Source organism: Dasypus novemcinctus, chromosome 1 (genome assembly GCF_030445035.2).
Source record: "Dasypus novemcinctus isolate mDasNov1 chromosome 1, mDasNov1.1.hap2, whole genome shotgun sequence".
In the NCBI taxonomy this organism is placed as follows: domain Eukaryota; kingdom Metazoa; phylum Chordata; class Mammalia; order Cingulata; family Dasypodidae; genus Dasypus; species Dasypus novemcinctus.
The window spans coordinates 117,169,197-117,187,142 of NC_080673.1; the positions used below are offsets into that span (position 1 = coordinate 117,169,197).

The window sequence follows — 17,946 nt, forward strand, 5'->3', positions numbered from 1 at the left end:
TAACTGAAATTACAGTATTACCACATACCATGTAATAATACATATCTTGCTTTTATTCATTTATATACTCCCTAAAGCAGTTCCAGAATTTCAAAGTTCCAATTGAATTCAAACTAATGGTATGTATCTAGCATTCAGTTTCATAAAAATTAGATCTGATAACTAAACATTCTTGAATTAAATCTAATATACCTATTGTATTGATTTTTAAAAAATTATTAGGTTTTATAAATAAACCAGAAACATCTATCCCAGCTTTTATGAAGTACAGCTATATAGCATACATTTTGGTTTTAGTAAATTTTCACACAAATCTTTGAAAACTGAGGATTGTTACATTTCAATCATTGCCTTAAAAGCTCATTCCTTGAACAGGGTATAGAAAACAGCATTTGAATAAAATTAAGAGATTATGTGAAGAATAAATTTAATCAATATTATGTTAAAATAATTCCATGAAATGACATGTCAACACAAGTCAAGACTGAGAGACAATGAAGTGGGCATGAATCTATATCACTCAAAACAGCATGGAAATTGCTGTTTCAAAATTCTGATGATCTCTTTTCACTTAAAAAATTGAACTGAATTTCATTATATTTTCCAGAAGAGCTATGTGACTCCACTAAGACCTAAAAAATTAATTGATACCACATCACTTTTCTAGAAAAAACAAAAACAAAAGTTAACACTTAAACAATGCTAAGAGAAACTAAATTTCCTTTAAAGGTTCTATTTTTAAAAATTCTCAGTAGGCTAAGTTTTTTTTTTTTTAAATTAAAATATCTTTAACACATTCTCAGATTGTATAATCATCTAAACTTAACGTATTAAAAAAGAATGTTTCATTTTTGCCCCACAGACAACATTACAACTAAGCGGAAAAGCATTAGAATATGAAAAATGATATACGTAAAACATTCCATCAGACATCCTTTCAACAAAATAACACCCAATGTTCCATACGCATAGTTGCCTGATGTGAGTAGGTAAAAAGGTATGTGATTATATAAAAAGAAATATAGCATTTACCAATAAGGAAGAAAAACAGAATATTTTAACTGAAAATTTCTGTTCTCATGTCTACTCAGAAAACACTAAACCAACAAACAAAACTCTGATTAAAGAACATCTCTTTCAAGAGTATTGGAAGTGCAGGTGGGATGAACCACATGGTATATTTCCTTCTAAGCTGGGCATCAGTAGTTAGTAAGTGGCAAACACCACTTAAATATATGACATAATGTTAGCTTCCAACCATCTGAAACATGTTTAAGAACCTCATTTTTATTGAAGGGGATGTTCTTCCCTGTGGGAGGGAAAATGCCTCTCTTGCACCTGTATGTTCTTGTTAAAACTCGTAAGACAGCTTTCTGTTAAAAAATTTGATTATGTCATTTGAAAATTAAGAATCTCTATATGTAAGGGGGGAAATAACATTCACCAGAAAGGAAAACCCCTAATCAAATGCCAATACTTAAGTTGAAATGATGACTTTCTTTACAATGCTTTGGTACATCACATTTGTAGATAAGAAACTTTTGTAGTACACAAAGGCAATTAAATCATTGGTTAGATTCAGAGCATATGGATAGAAATAATAAAAGGATATTAGCTTACTTCCTCTTCTTAGTTAACTTTGAAAAGGAAAGCTTTACAATGTAAACATCAAAATGTGGTATTTTCCCCATGTACTAAAAATATATATATCAAAAATAACACAGTATAGTTAAAATTACAATCTTAAGGAAATTAAAAGTCATGACTTTGTAATAGGGGGAAAAAATCAGATGATGGGAAGCTGGTATATAAATTTCAAAACCTCTAGACAGTATAGAACTTTCTGTAGCAAAGGAAATGTTCTATATGTAATCTGTCCAATACAGTAGTCACTAGCTGCAAGTAGCTACTGAGCACTTAAAATATGGCTAGGGGGACTGAGGAACTGAATTTTTAATTATATCTAATTTTAATTAATTAAAGTTTAAACAACTACACTTGGCTAAGAGCTATTGAGTTGGACAGTGCAGCTCTAGGAGACTAGAAATATATGTACCTTCAATTCTGATTCAAATATTAATAGTAAAAAAGTTCTTCAGCTGGGCATACACACACACACATACACACAGATGTGACTACAACATATATTTGATTTTTTTTATTCTTTTCATTTTATAAAGAGGAAAGGACTATAACACAACAGAAAAAAATATTACTGCATTTGTGGGAACCAAATGTTCTATACTCACCTTCTAGCAGGAACTACAATACTGTTGGTTTGCAAGTTGGCTGAGTGCTGTAATTTTTTAAGGAGCTTTTTAAAAATAGAAACGCATGGGTCTCACCTGAGGCCTGACACTGAGAGTTTTTAAAGCTACCCAGGTGATTCTAATGTATAGACAAGCGTTGAGACCACTAAACTAGAAAGCAAATAAGGAAGGAGAAACTAAGTATAGAAGCAGTCTGCAAACCAAAGACATTTCTCTGCTGCTAGGTAAAGAGGGCGGGCCTTTTGACTTACACCCAGCCAGATTCAAGTCAAAATGCCTGAGGGCTAAAAGAGTTTTACGTTCTACACATTCACCAATGATTTGGGTGGATAGTCCTAAATTTTTGTTTTCATTGAATGTAGTTTAATTATGCAAGAGATGAGAAAGAAAGGATACCAACTATGTCAACTTGTAATTCCCACTTTTACATATATTGTTTATTTTATCCTCAAAATACCTTGGGAAGTCAATATCATTAAATTATTTACAGATAAGGACAGTAAATTTAAGGAAGTTCTCTAGGATTTGGGCACATTTGTCAGACAATAAAGTCTACATTCCTTATACTAATGCAGGATTCTTTTTGAGGCTATTTGGTTCAGTAATTTTTTGTACCAGAAACAAAACAAAAATACAAAGCCAGGATTCAGGAGTGGGTCATGGATAAGGCAACACACTTAAACAGGTGTTTGAACCAGTCTATCTTTCTGTTGTTCCTAAGCATTTGATAGTAAACCCCAGGAAAAAACATGTTGGTTTAATACTTCAAATCTACCCCAGCCTCTGTACTAGGCCATTTAGGGAAAACTGCCGTTTTAGAAAGCTTAACTACTGATCTCCTACTGCCTCACCATTAGCTTATTCATACATTCTTGGGAACACTGATGGCAGGGTTAAATAGTGCCTGGAAGTAAACAGAAATAATACAGGGGCCTTAAAGATGTTTCCTTTTTTCCTCCTCAGACGCAAAGGATTATTGGAACTCCTCTTCTCACAGCAGTTTACAGACCAGAATTTGGATGTGACATACTTAAAGTATGGAAATTTTCACTTTAATTTCAACCATTAAAAGTCCTATATTAATTTACACATTAAAAGTTATCTTTTGAAAAACAGTTCCTGAGTTGTTCAAACCACTGAAAGTTAACAGATAAAGGTTCTTGGAGGAAAAATTGGAAATCCAGAGGAACAGCTCCTTATCCTTCCCATTAGCATAATCGTTCCATCCTGAGCCCAATAAATTTTCCGCTTTCTCAGGACTCTACCTTGTAAAGTGACATTAACTTATATGAGCCACAAAAAAAGGTAGAGTGAGCACTTGGTCACATCAGAGGCCCAATAGGAGAATACTTTCTACTTGTTATTCTAATTAAGGGCACAGACTTTTCCCAAAACATATTCCAAAATAAGATTTTGGCAAGAGTAACCCCTAATACACTGGTTCAGAGAATGATTTTGTTTATTTCTGGTTCAATTTCAAATGATATCAATCATAATTTAATTATACCACAACATATTTTTGTAGTTTATTTTAAAATTACACACTCCATCAGAAGAAGAGTATGAAGATGCAGCAACTGCAGCAGCCTAGTCTTTTTTTTTCCCCCAGTACACTTGGTAATAAGATGAGCTAGAAAAACATATACTCAATTGCTATGTGAAGCTATAATACTCATTGATCCAATCCTTAAACTATTAAAGGTGGAAAAAAGTGAGCATTTGACCTGTTTTTTTTTTAATAATAAATATATTTCATTGGTTTAAAGATAGACACACCATCTCCTCTAAAACAAATGTTTAAAAGTAAGCTCTGGCACGCACTCACTCCTTTTTGGAGGTGTCTCCCCAGAAAAAAGAAGATAATGAAAGTTTTACAATCTTGGACCCCTATCAGAAGAGTCAAAATCTATCCTTTAAGTTGACACTGCTTTTAGTGGTTTGAGTGTGTGTATATGTATTTACTTGTTACATGAAAAATTTTGTTACAATTTTTTTTTTTGGATGCTGGAGTCTACAAAAAAAAATAGTTTTACATGGAAATAAACATTTTGGTGGGGCAAATATAAAATCAGGAAGATAAACCTAACAAAGGAAATCTTAATTCTCCAATTGTAAAAGTGAAAAACACTATTAGAAGTCTTCATTTTTCTGAATAACTAATGCTAGGTATTTTCTATTTTTAATTCCAGTTTCCATTCTACCCTTCCCCCTACATACTCCCACAGAGCCTTTACAACATCAAAGTTAGAACACAATGTTATTATGAAAAGAAAAAATAAATTTAGGATTGGAGGATAAAAGTAGTCAATGCACCACTGTATGAATTCACTGAATCAATATATGCATGAACTTACTAAAAAAATATTTCTAGTGATACTAAAACGAGAAATAATTTTTATCACAGAACCATCACAAACAACCAATGTACACGTTGTGAGTTTTCACAGTGACCCTGCCAAGCAAGTCAAGATTTGGCAAACCTACCAACTCTTTTAAGTCACTGTTTCATAATACTGTGACTCCCCCCCCACACACACACCCTTTAGTAAATTCTCTCTATATAAATTTTAAAATCTTGCTAATTAGTTACCAGCGCCCTTCATCTCACAGATCAGGTGTCCTACATTTTGTTTAGGTCCCCGCCTTGAAAACAAACCCGATTGCCCCATTTTCTGAGAGGTAAACTCAGCTCCTAGCAGCACCCTGTGAAGTCACCGCGTTTGTTGCTTCAAAGATGCAATTAAACGAAAATGACACAAGATTGTCGAAGAGATTAGCTGGACGTGTGTGGAGGTGTCGATCATATACGGAAAACGCCAATGAAAACTCTTTTTACTGCAAGTCAGTAGTATTTCTCCCCATCCCTCCCTTCTCCAGTATATTCACATCAGAAGTGGTTTAAACTTCCTAAGAATTTTCTTGACTTTGGTTTAACTTTAGCTTTCCAGCTTTCTGAACTTACAGAGTCTCAGGTAATGAGCAAAGGGGGGAAGAGGGAAGAGTTTTAATTCGAGCACGGAAAAGGGCAATAAAACAGCTTGCATCGCGCAGCCTCTCTCCCTCGGCCCCTTTGCCCCTCTTCCCCCCTCCCCGTGCTCCGAGCCCTTCCACAGACACATTCTTCTGGGCGGCCTCTAACCACACCATCTCCACAATCATTTACAGAAATTAGAAACAGACTCCGGGAGCCTTTCCTTTAGCACGCACAGAGCAGAGCAGTACAAGCACGACGGGGCAGTGTCAACACTCCCTGCTGCCCCCACAATCTTTCACTCCCTCTGGGGTTTCAGTCCCAAGAATCCGGCTTTCTTCCGCTGAGAAGATGGAACTTCCTAATTCACAAGGAAACCTCATGCCCTCCTTACCCACCCGGGTCACCCCACCCCCACTCGGAACTTACAAAAACACCCTCCACACACACACACCAACACCCAGGGACAGTTCCTTCCACCAGGGCCAACACCGGAGTTGCTTCTAAGGGCTGGAAGAAAAGCAGAGAGAGAAGGAAGAGACCGAACGAAGTTCACTTTGTTTTGCACTTCGGAACATCCCGGCCAGGGCCCAGGGCTGCTCGCGTCCTTACCCGCTCTCCGGAGACCGGGTCCTGCTACTGGAGCGCGGGGCGGTGGGTGCCGGGACGCGGCGTCGGGGCGCGAGGCCGGCAGCCGCCGGGGGCGTCGAGGGCCACAACCTCTTCTCCCCCAAGCGGCTGCGGGCGCGGGCTGAAGGAGCTGGAGACGGAGCCTGCGGAGGGAGAGAAGAGGAGCAGCATCTCCCCCTCCTCCTCCACGCCTCGGAAACGCCCCTCCAGCGGCGAGCCCCACAGACCGGCTGGGCTGACCCGCGAGCGCTCGCGCACCCTCTCCACCCTACTGTCCTCTGCCACCCCCCACCCCCGAGAAGTTCGCCGAAACCCTTCCCCGCGGTGCGCCTCAACTCCTGCGGCAGACTGTGAGCGCTGCCGCGGCGCCTGAGGCTGACCGGAGAGCCGGGGAGCGCTGCTGGCGAGCACGGCCGCCTCTAGGGGAGGTAAGCATGGTGTGTCGCCCTGGCCGCGGAGCGGCGGCTGCGGCAACTCGGGAGCACAGCTCCGGCTCCACCTCGCGGCGCCGCGCCGCCCCGCCCTGTTCCTGTCACTCAAATCTTCCCGGGCTCTGTGAGGACCGCGGAGCTCCGACCCCGCGCTTCGCTCGGCCTCATTGGCCAACGGGACTCCCAGCCCCTCCCCTCCCTAGGGACGAGCGGGAGACCTGCGCCCTGGTTCCCAAGGCAACCGGTGCCTTGGGCCTGGCTTTTCACGTTCCTCTTGACTAGCCAGACACTCAGGTTAATCGCGGAGCACCAGTTTCCTTGCCCCCGCAGTGTGGACTCCTAGTTTTAGGCCACGTCCAAAGTGCAGCTGATGGTCCACCCTCTTTTAACCTCAGAAACATAATTTGATGCCCCTCGAGACTGCGGGGTAGGGGTGGGTGGGGGGGAGTGAAAAATGGATTAACTGCTTGTTCTTCCCCTACCTATTGAATTATTCTCTCCCTCCTTTCTCTCCCTGCCTCCCAGTAGTGTTTCCATATTCTCACCGGGCGAATTTGGCCTTTGAAAGGGTGAGGAGAAGGGGAGAAAGAGAGAGGAAGGCTGTGCCTGCTCCCTGCAGCAAGATAACAGCTTAGAAAAGACCAGGCAAACGAAAACACTCCGGTGCGTTTTCCCACATTCGTAAAGTGATCTACAAAGGTGGAGGCAGCGTTTCCTCAACCCCATATGCATTCTCGGGAAAACTCAAGTTGTCATATTTTTTTTAAAAGTATGTAAATTCTTATTTTCCCTGTGAAACCAGGTCAGAATAAGCCTAAAGTTGAAAATGTCACCGAGAGGAGTGGATGTGGCTCCAGTGGTTGAACACCTACTTCCCACCTGGGAAGTCCTGGTTGGGTTCCTGGTGCTTCCTAAAGACAAAAGAACAAACAGCAAGCAAACAGACGAAATAACCAACTCATACGAAGTCCTGGGTTTTGAGGTGCCCCCACCCTGGTACCTCAAAAAAAATTTTACCTAAAATGTTTAATTTAATTGAATAAAGAACATAAATCAAATGTAATCGAATAAAGAGCTTCAATTTTCCTATTTAGGACTACACAGTACAACTTGGCAAAGGTATATCACAGCAGCTATCTTCCTCCTGCAAGTTAAAATATTTGAGTTTCAACGATTTGAAGGGAGTCTTGAATTCATAAACAAATAGTATTTTTTTATTTAAGTTTCAAAAAGTTGAATTTGTTCTCAGGTTTAAGGTAACTTCTTGCACCCTGAGAAGAAGGGGATCTTGGGGCAAATTTAGTCTTGAATTCCTGGTGTTTGAGCCCAAGGTGAATCAGGACTTCATGCCTAACTCCAAAATGGAGAGATCTGAGGTTTGTCTGGTTTCCTCAGGAGAGTTAAACCTGCAGTCCTAGGTTCCTTTAGCCCCCGAGGCTGCAGTACATGTCTGATGAATGAGAGAGTTAATAGTAATGATTTACCTTTGGCACACATGTGAGTTTTCATTATCTCATTTACTAAATGAATAACTGATGGATGCCTTCCATCAAATACGCCTTGCAAGTATGCGTTGAATGTGATTACTCATGAGCCCTTGAACTCAATGAAGAATGCACAACAGAATTTTAAGATAAGGTCCCTGCCCTCAAGGAGCTACTGCATAGAGCCTAAAAAAGTAAACCAACACTCTAAAACAGAAAACTATTATGGCTAGAATATGCAGTCAATTTCGAGTATAGTATTGTAGTAGATAAGAGCAAGCCTGTAGTTTGTATGAGTTGGAATAGTCAGTGACGGAGGAGGTGGGATTTAAATTGGGCTTCTAAAGGGTAGGTAGAGGGGTGAATGAAGCAAAGATGAGAAAAGTCAGTTGAGGGAAACAACATAAAATCAGAGAACAGTGGCTGACGTAAGGCAAAAAGAGTAGCAGCAAGAATAAAAGTGGCAAAAGTAAATAACTTTGAGATGGCCAGCCTAGTTGGAATAGAGGCAGAAGTGAATAAGTGGAGCCCATCCCACATTTTCTGAAATAGGGTTTTTTAAATACTGTGATTCATGTATCATCAAGTTGGGTAAAGAGAGAGAGGCAGGATTGGCAGAATAAAAATCTTCAGGAACATCTGCCTCTGCCACTGAAAGAAAGTTCACAGATTGATTGGAAGGAAAAGCAATATCCATAATACCTAGAAAAACTTGTGAATTCTTGTCACAAGAGAGGCATAGATTACAGTGTTGTAAATGTGCACAAAAGTAGACAGGCCACCGTGTTGTGAGCATTTTTTTTTTTCCATCAAGGCCATTTCAGGTAGTTGCCCTCAAGGCTTTTCACCAGTAATCCCTCTGTTTTGTATGAACTAAAAGACTGGTTTTAAAGTAAATGATTATATGATACCAAAACTTGAAAGAACATACCCAAAACAGAATTCTACAGGTTAATCTTCTTTTGGATATAATGTAAAAATCTAAATTAAAATATTAATAAACAAAAAGGTGAAAGCACAACATAGTGTTGTAACTAGCATTGCTATTATATGGGTATGACTGGTCAAAAGAGTAAGTCTAAGGTCATGTATATTCCTAGTAGGAAAAAAAAATGTAACAAGGGACTATATAGCATAGTAAAATTAAATGCAAATATGGGTAATATTGCATATATAAGACTGTTTTTCTTTGAAAGTGAACAAATACATATCAATGTTACAAGATGGTAATATCAGGTAAAACAAAACAAAACTGCTAAGTGAAAGAAACCAGACACAATGTACTACATATTGTATAATTCTATTTATATAAAATATAAATATAAATCAATTTGTAAAGATGGAATTCAATGAGTAGTTATGTAGGGTTGGGGAAAGAGGGATTGAGAGATGACTGCTAAGAGATGTGGAGTTTTTCTTTTTGGAGTAATGAAATTGTTCTAAAATTTTTTATGGTGCTGAATGTACAACACTGTGATTATACTAAAAGCCATTGATTGTACACTTCGGATAGATTGTATGGTATGTGAATATATCTCAATAAAAGTGCTTTGAAAAAATTTTTTAAAAAGTTGTATCATCAAGGAGCAGATGTGGCTCAAGCAGTTGAGCACCTGCCTCCCACATGGGAGGTCCCAGGTTCAGTTCCATGTGCCTCCTAAAGAAGACAAGGAAGACAGCAACCTGCCATTATAGGCTGGTGCAGTTTACTGATGCAACAAGATGACACAATGAAGATACACATAAAGGAGACACAACACAAGACACAACATGCAAGAAGTGGACGTGGCTAAGTGATTGGGTGCCTCTCTCCCATATGGGAGGTCCCATGTTTGGTTCCCAGTGCCTCCTAAAAAGAAGATGAGCAGACACAGAGAGCACACAATGAACAGGCATAGAGAGCCAACAACAAGTGCAAACAATGATGTGGTGAGGGAAATAAATACATAAATATTTTTTAAAAAGTTGTGTCATCATGGGGAGCAGATGTGGCTCAAGTGGGTAAGTGCCTGCTTCCCACCTGGGAGGTCCTGGGTTCATTTCCTGGTGTATCCTAACAACAAAAAACAAGCAACAATAAAAGAAAAAAACGTAACAAACTTAGGGGAGCTGATGTGACTCAGTGGTTGAGCGACAGCTTCCCACATACGAAGTCCAAGGTTCAATCCCTGGTCCCAGTACCTCACACACACACACACACACACAAAGTTGTATCATGTATACTACACAAAAATAAACTATTTAAAAATATTTATATATATATTAATAAGCATGAACCCAGCACTATATTGCAAATGTCAAAATTATCCAGGTATATAGGGATGGCACAATAATAGAAAAATCTTTTCTTAGGTCAAAGGAGAAAAACTGTAATAGTGTCTTAACTGATGCTTAAAAGGGATTTTGTAAAAACCCAGCATGATTCCTGACGCAAGCTTTGAAAGAATTTAGAAGAGATGATTTAAAAATGCATACTTTCTAAACCAAAGCAGCAACTTACTTTAATGGGAAACGGACTTGGCCCAGTGGTTAGGGCGGTTGTCTACCACATGGGAGGTCCGGGGTTCAAACCCCGAGCCTCCTTGACCGGTGTGGAGCTGGCCCATGTGCAGTGCTGATGCGTGCAAGGAGTGCCCTGCCACTCAGGGGTGTCCCCTGCATAGGGGAGCCCCACGCACAAGGAGTGCACCCTGTAAAGAGAGCCGCCCAGTGCAAAAGAAAATGCAGCCTGCCCAGGAATGGCACCGCACACATGGAGAGCTGACACAACAAGATGATGCAACAAAAAGAAACAGATTCCCGGGTCGCTGACAACAGAAGCGGACAAAGAAAAACATGCAGCAGATAGACACAGAGAACAGAGAACTGGGGCGGAGCGGGGCGGAATCTTTTAAAAAAGAGAGAGATACACTGAAATTATTACCATTGAAGTCAGAAGCAAGGCAAGAATGCACACCATCTAACAAAGGAAATGATAGCCAATGCAATCAGATAGGGAAAAAATAAGAAATTAAGTACTGAAAATAAGAATCATGATTTTCATTTGTTTGCAGACGATATGAAAACCCAACTGAAAAACTTTTAGAAGCAGTAAAAGATGAGTTTAGTTAACCAGTTACAAAATTAATATACAAAAATCAAGACCTTTCCCAGGAATAAACATGGGAACCAGTTGTAAAACACAGTATATTAAAAAATCGTATTTTAAAATAGTCCCTGAGATTAAATAGCTAAAAATAAATACTAATAGAAATTCATAAACTTTATGAGACATAAACTTCTGAGACATAAAATGTGTTTGAATAAAAGAGAGAAATACTTTTAAAAAATACCAAGATTCAAACATCGTGTAATTATATCTTTTTATATCCATTACAATTCTAACCAAATGCCTAACAGAATACTTTTGGGAATCTGACAAAATAAGTTTAAAATTAAGGAAGAGTAATATTAATTCCAAAATAACCAAGATTTTTAGAAAGAAAATAAATGAGGAAGAATGCTATGAGATTAGAAAATATATTATAAATGACAATGATTAGCAGCAAATTGGACCCCAAAACTAGGTACAGTCTGTGATAAGGGGGGTGGGAAAGGGATGTATATTATTCAATAAATGATTTTGGGAAACAAGCTATTTCTTGTTTATCTTTGCAAATGCACACATAGACATTACACATCCCTTTCTAAAGAAATTTTAATAAACATTCATCTAATACATTATTTTTTTGTTTTTTTAAAGAAAACTTCAGATTATTTTTCTGGGATTATTTATTATCAGATCCTCTAAAGAGTTCTAATTCTTTTGAATGGCTACATAATTTTCAGTTCTATGTAGCGTGATTTGTGTAGTATTTTTAACAAAAGCATGCAGGTTGTTTCCAAACTTTTGCTGTTCCTAATAAGTTGGAATACACTTCTTGTACTTGGTCTTGATTCTATGTGGAGTAGAATTGTGGGTTTAACTTCTAGAAGTGTGATTGCTAGATTAAAGAGTAGGCACATTTTCCATTATGGTAGGCAAAACCAAGTTGCCTCCACAGAAGTGGCACATAACTCATTGTAACAAAGATGGAAATTTGTCTTCAAATGCTGTGGGGAAACACAGTGTTTCCCTACACCCTCGTCAATACATCATTAAACTTTTTGTTCTTGCCAATCTGAGGTACAAAATGATATCTCATTATTGTTATAATTTGTATTTCTCTTGTATCTTTTTGTACACTTAAAAGTCATTTTCTTTCCTGTTACCAAAAATGTTCTCATGTTTTCCTCTGGAACTTTTGTGATTTTTGTGTTCAATATTTTATTCTTCGACCCATATGGACTTTATTTTGATGGTAGTAGCAGTTACCCACCACATCTTTACCTATTAATTCACCTTTTCCCACACTGAAATGAAATGGTCTCTGTATCTTATACAAATTCCTATATATTTTGGAGTGTACTCCAAAACTCTATTCTGTTCAGCTACATTTAGATTGCAAGGTAAAACATGAAATAATAAAATATATTTTTTTAAAGATTTATTTATTTATTTAATTCCCACCCCACCCCCCCTCTGGTTGTCTGTTCTTGGTGTCTGTTTGCTGTGTCTTGTTTCTTTGTCCGCTTCTGTTGTCGTCAGCGGCATGGGAAGTGTGGGCGGTGCCATTCCTGGGCAGGCTGCTCTTTCTTTTCACACTGGGCGGCTCTCCTCATGGGCGCACTCCTTGCGCGTGGGGCTCCCCCACGCGGGGGACGCCCTTGCGTGGCACGGCACTCCTTGCGCGCATCAGCACTGCGCATGGCCAGCTCCACACGGGTCAAGAAGGCCCGGGGTTTGAACCGCGGACCTCCCATATGGTAGACGGACGCCCTAACCACTGGGCCAAAGTCCGTTTCCCGGAAATAATAAAATATTTTATGGGGTGCATGAGTGAATTCATTGAAAACCTTTGAGTAGATATGGTCTTTCCACATGTGCTAAAAACCAAAAACTTTAAAGAAAAAAAATCACAAATTTTACTACATAAAATATAAAGCTTCTGTAGAGCAATAAAAAACAAAGCAAAACTCTTAGAGTTAAAAACAAACAACCTTTGGGATAGTATTTATAATTGATATTCTTATAGCCTCAATATTAAAAAGTAAGTTACAAATCAATAAGAAAAGTAAGAATGATTTGGACCTGAAGGTAATGAGTAAAATACATAAATAGGAAATTTCCAAATGAAGAAATACAGAAAAGCATAGAACATTTGAAATAAAACAACTGTATTAAATAAATAAAAATTAAACCTCTAATGAGACTATATTTAAGTATCATAATGGAAAAATATTTTTAATGACATAATATCCAGTATTGGCAAAATATGTGAAATAGGTAACTTCTCATAATTGTTGGTTGATTTTAGGTAAGTCTATTAAACTTGAGAGAGCAATTGTGATGTCTTTCACAATTTAAATGTCCATATCCTTTAACTTCTTCCACTCTGGAAATTTAACCCACAGAAATAATTGATATACATGGACGGGCAGAGATATGATCAAGGATATTCAGTGCAGTATTATTTGTAGTCATAAAGTGAAAAACAAAATAAATGTCTGTAGTAGCAAAATGATTTTTAAAAAAAGACCCGTTCATATATATTATCTAGTGAAATGATAACTTATCTAGTAATAAAGTCAAATTTGCCATGCAGTGTGATTATATATATCACTAAACACATATGGAAATTATATATACTGATGAAAATAGTTTCTCTGAGAAATGGAATTGTAGGGAACATTGCATTTCTCAGCTATTTTAATTTAAAATCTTTATAATAAGCATGTGTCACTTTTGTTATAAAAGATCAACACAGATTGCTACTATTACTAATAAAGGAATTAGATAGCTGACCATAACATACATTTATTTGGACTCCAAGTGGCCCACGGCCTCATGATGTTCATTACTTAGGGATCATTCTTGTGACACAGTATAAAACAGGAATGTTTTATATAAGACTCATTGACCACACCAAAATGAACCCCCTGAAGTTGTATAACAAATATGCATGCCTGAGGATTTTTCTAGGAAAGCATCCATACATTCTGGCAAATTCACAAAGGGATCTATCTTTCTATGTCCCTCAAAAAATTTTAAGATTGAGTACCTTGATTAAAATACCTATGATATAAAAGCTCCACATTTTACCTTAAAAATTGAAATGAATTCTGGGCTAGCCTAGATCTGCAAATAGCAAATGTTTTCCCTGCTGGTTTCTTGTGTTCATCTCAATGTGAAATATTTGTATTCTGGCTTGTGCCAAGTGTTTAAGCATTTCCCCCTTTTTAAACCAGAAACATATTATCCTTTCTCGCTTACTAAGTAAAGACTGTGATGGGAATTTAGCTCAGGTGAGAAGCAGAAGCAAGATAAGTAATCCACCAAAACATGAGTCGGTAACTGGAGGACAAACTCTGACAGTGATTAAGGAAGACTTTGTGATGCTGTTCTAACACTTCATAGTGAACCAAGATTTTTGAATTAGCTAGGGGGGAAAATGCAGTGATGGAAACCAGATAGCACTACAATTACCCTCAGGTCCATTGAATAAACAAGCTATTTTCTTTTGGTAGTAGCCAAGCCCTCTTTAAAATTTGAGAATTCCCCTAGGATGTAGAGTTACATGACAGCAATGGCACAGATAGCTCGAAAGGTTGGGAGGCAGCCTGGTAGCTCAGTACAAAGAAAAGAGCACAGCATTTGCGCTCAGAAGCCTTAAGTAAAAATCTTGGCAAGCTACATAACTTCTTTGAGCCTCATTTATGAAGTAGGGAAAATAAGAATAGCTAAAATGTTTTACACATATTAGAGAGTCAGCAGGATCAAATGAAATACACTTGTGAAAACTGTAAACTGTGCACGATAACAAAATCAAAGAAACAAACAACAGAACAATTGGAACTTTGGAGTGAATGAATATTATAGTCTTAATAAGATGATTTTTGAAAATAATCTTTCACTCTGGAGTGAAACTTTGGAAATGTTTATTTGGCACCAGGGCTATGAAAGATTAAGTCAGAAAAATTTGATTGCGGTGTTCCTGTAACTTCCATCTTTCCTTGCCAAGCAACTTTCTTTTGGTACTTGACTCTTTTCTAGTTTCCCCTTCCTGGCCCCAAACTGACCAGGGCTAATTAGTTACTCTGACTAGGGTGGGCTACAGATTAGGCTGAACCTATTCCTACTTAATTTACCAGGTGCTTCAAGTTCTATTCTAAATAAAAAAATGTCCCTCACTTAAAAGCCTCTGCTGGAAGTTCTCACGTTTGAGTCACGAATTAGTTAACCAGCAAAGATGTTATATTTGGAAGGTCATAGTTAAAATTCACTTATCTTCCAGCTTTCTCTCTAAGCATATTAGTAAGGACTGGTTTTTCCTATTAAGGGGTTGTCACTTTAAACCCTGAGGGGGAAAGATCCTGGAGAGTAAATTTTAATTAATAAAGGAGGAGTGAAGAGGGAAAGTCAATTTCAGTGATGAGGGAGAGAGAATGAAAGGAATTTGGACTGGGGAAAGGTCTGTAGTGTGAGAGGACAGGGGTGACACTCAGGGCTGTTGATACCAAGGCAGAGGATCTGGGAAATCAGTGTAGTAGTAAAGGGGTGTGGCACTGAAGTCAAACTGCCTAATGCACAATTTTTACTAGGGCTGGTCCTGTCTCTGACTCATTTCTACTACTTGTCTTGGCAAGTTATGTAACTTCCTATTGAGTTTGGTTGAAGGGAGTGTGGCAAATAGCACAACCCTCCTGTTTTTAAACTTAGCCATGTTAGAACATACACAAAGTAATTTAATATAAATACGCTGTCATCTAAACCTGACCCACAGGGACTCGCCTTGGGGGTTTCATGGCTGCTAAGCTTGTTTTTTCTTTCTTTTTTAAAAAATGTTTTCTCAGAATTGGAGAGCAAGAGAGAAGTTAAGCTTTCTAATTTATGTTCTGTTTTGAACAGCATAATTTTACTGTCTTGTGGGAGTAAGCTGCTGTGCAAGAAAGATGATTTTTTAAAGGCTTTGTTTGGTGGAGTTGGAGTGTTTAATAAAACAAAGCATCAATTTGTAAAACTTTTTAAAAAGTTGTTTGCCTTGATTTTTATATTTCCCCTTATAATGTATAAGAGAAAATCTAGGAGAAAAAATGATCTTGTCTACAGAAACTGATTACCATTTTAGGGCCAAATGTAGATTTATGCTGAACCTGCCACATTTTACAGCCGCAAGAAGATGGAATTTGTCTTAGAGAATGAAAGTTGTTTAGATGAGTAGTTTTTCAGTTAATCTAAAAAATTAATGTGGAGAACTATAAAATTGATACATAGTAACCCGAGCATTTTATTTTTACTAAAAACCTATCATTATACCTTCATTAACCAATCTTTTGATGCCAGCCAAAGCCTTTTGGACTATGGATCTGCTGTTGAGAGTTTCAGGTTATCTTTTTTTCTCATCATGCAAAATCTACAATTTTCTGGTTTTTAAAATTTAAAATTTTTGTTGTTAAAGACAACATTGGACTTGAGGACACTTGTGAAACAGTATGAGTCTAGAATGCTTCTATGACGTATATTCTAATTGTTTTACCCAGGATAATTTGTGATGGTAATATATCTTTCCAAAGCATTCAACTTACTTAAAAAAAAAATCGATAATCATTTTATTTCAGCTTCACACAAAGATATCACCTTACTTTTTAATAGGAACAAATATATTTTTGCACTTATATTTAAGTATACAAAAATTAAATTACCTGACTACATTAACAATGACTGACATTAAGAGTTTGGGGGTAAAAAAAAGAGATTTGGATAGTATCACAGTTGATTCCTGATAAGCTTCAGAAGGGCAAAATTTTTGTCTATTTTATTTACTACTGTGTTCTTAGCTCATAGAACAGTGCCTGTCACATAGCAAGTACCCAGACAATGTATTAATCAGCTTTGCAGAAAATGTAACATGATAGATGTATATAAATAACTAATAAACTTCTTAATACACACATACATATATATACACATATGTCTATATAAGTACAAGTATTAAGAGGTTTATTATAAGAAATTGGCTTAGGTAATTGTGAGGGCTGGCAAATTCAAATTTCATAGAACAGCCCAAAGACTGGAAACTCTAGTAAGGGCGAAGTTGAAGTCTTTAGTCTGAGTCTGTAAAGGAAGTCAGTGAAGGGTGGAGGGTCTAGCGTTGAGGCAGAATGCCTTCTGATTCTTATAATCCTCAGTTCCACCCCTCTCCTTTTTTTTTATTTTTTATTTTGAGGTACCAGGGCTGAGGATTGAACCTGGAACCTTGTATGTGGTAAACCCACACTCACCCATTGAGCCACATTGGCTCCCCTGAGTTGGTTGTTTTGTTTCCTTGTTGTTTGCTTAGTTTTGCTTTTAGAAGCATGGACCCTGGACTTGCCCTGTGAGAAGCAGGTACTCAATAGCTTGAGCCACCTCTGCTCCCCTCAGTTTTTTAAGACCTCCAACTGATGGGATGAGGCCCAACCTCATTGCTGAGGGTAATCTCCTTTGCTTAAAGTCAACTGATTGCAGATGCTAATTCCTTCTATGAAATACCTTCATAGTAACAACTAGGCCAGTAAATGATAAAACAACCTACCAAGGTTGACATATAAAATTAACAATCAGAGGCAACATAAAGGGAATGAATGAATGGACTTGATAGTTACAACTCAGCTGGGGGGCATGCATATGATATACTGATGTAGCCCATTGGTAAATGTCTAGAAGTCATGGGCATTAGACTGTGAATATAAGTTATCTTAGTGGTTTGATTAAGTGGTGGTCTTTCAATAGAACTATTTTATTTGGAAAAGTCTCCATATAGTGCTATAGTATAAAATAGCACAATATTTTATACTCAAATGTTCAGTAATATTAATCTTCATTGGTTGTTAATCTCCTTTTTCCTATTACTCTACTATGGAATAAAGAAAGTGAGGGAGAGAGGAGAAGGAAAAGGGGAAGGGCAGGAAGGGCAAAAAGAAGAGATATTAATATTGCACCTATCATCTTGGAGGGTAGTGGGAAAAAGACTTACCTTTCCAACACAACAGTACTAAATCATGCTATTTGTGGCAGTTTGATATTATTGGTGAATTCCAAA

At 37.8% G+C, this 17,946-nt stretch overlaps 1 protein-coding gene across 16 annotated transcripts in view; it reads right to left on the reverse strand.

Annotated features, from left to right (window-relative positions):
• PTPN13 (protein tyrosine phosphatase non-receptor type 13) overlaps nt 1-6,401 on the reverse strand; it is a 212,160-nt gene extending 205,759 nt beyond the window's left edge. For 9 of the 16 annotated variants that reach the window (XM_058295931.2, XM_058295922.2, XM_058295938.1 and 6 more), the window contains exon 1: nt 5,854-6,356. The gene's annotated coding sequence lies outside the window, so the exon portion shown is untranslated. Of the gene's footprint in view, nt 1-5,853 lie in introns of all 16 variants that reach the window. The other 7 variants (XM_058295960.1, XM_058295949.1, XM_058295918.2 and 4 more) reach the window with 3 other exon arrangements.
• Between the last annotated feature and the right edge of the window lie 11,545 nt (nt 6,402-17,946).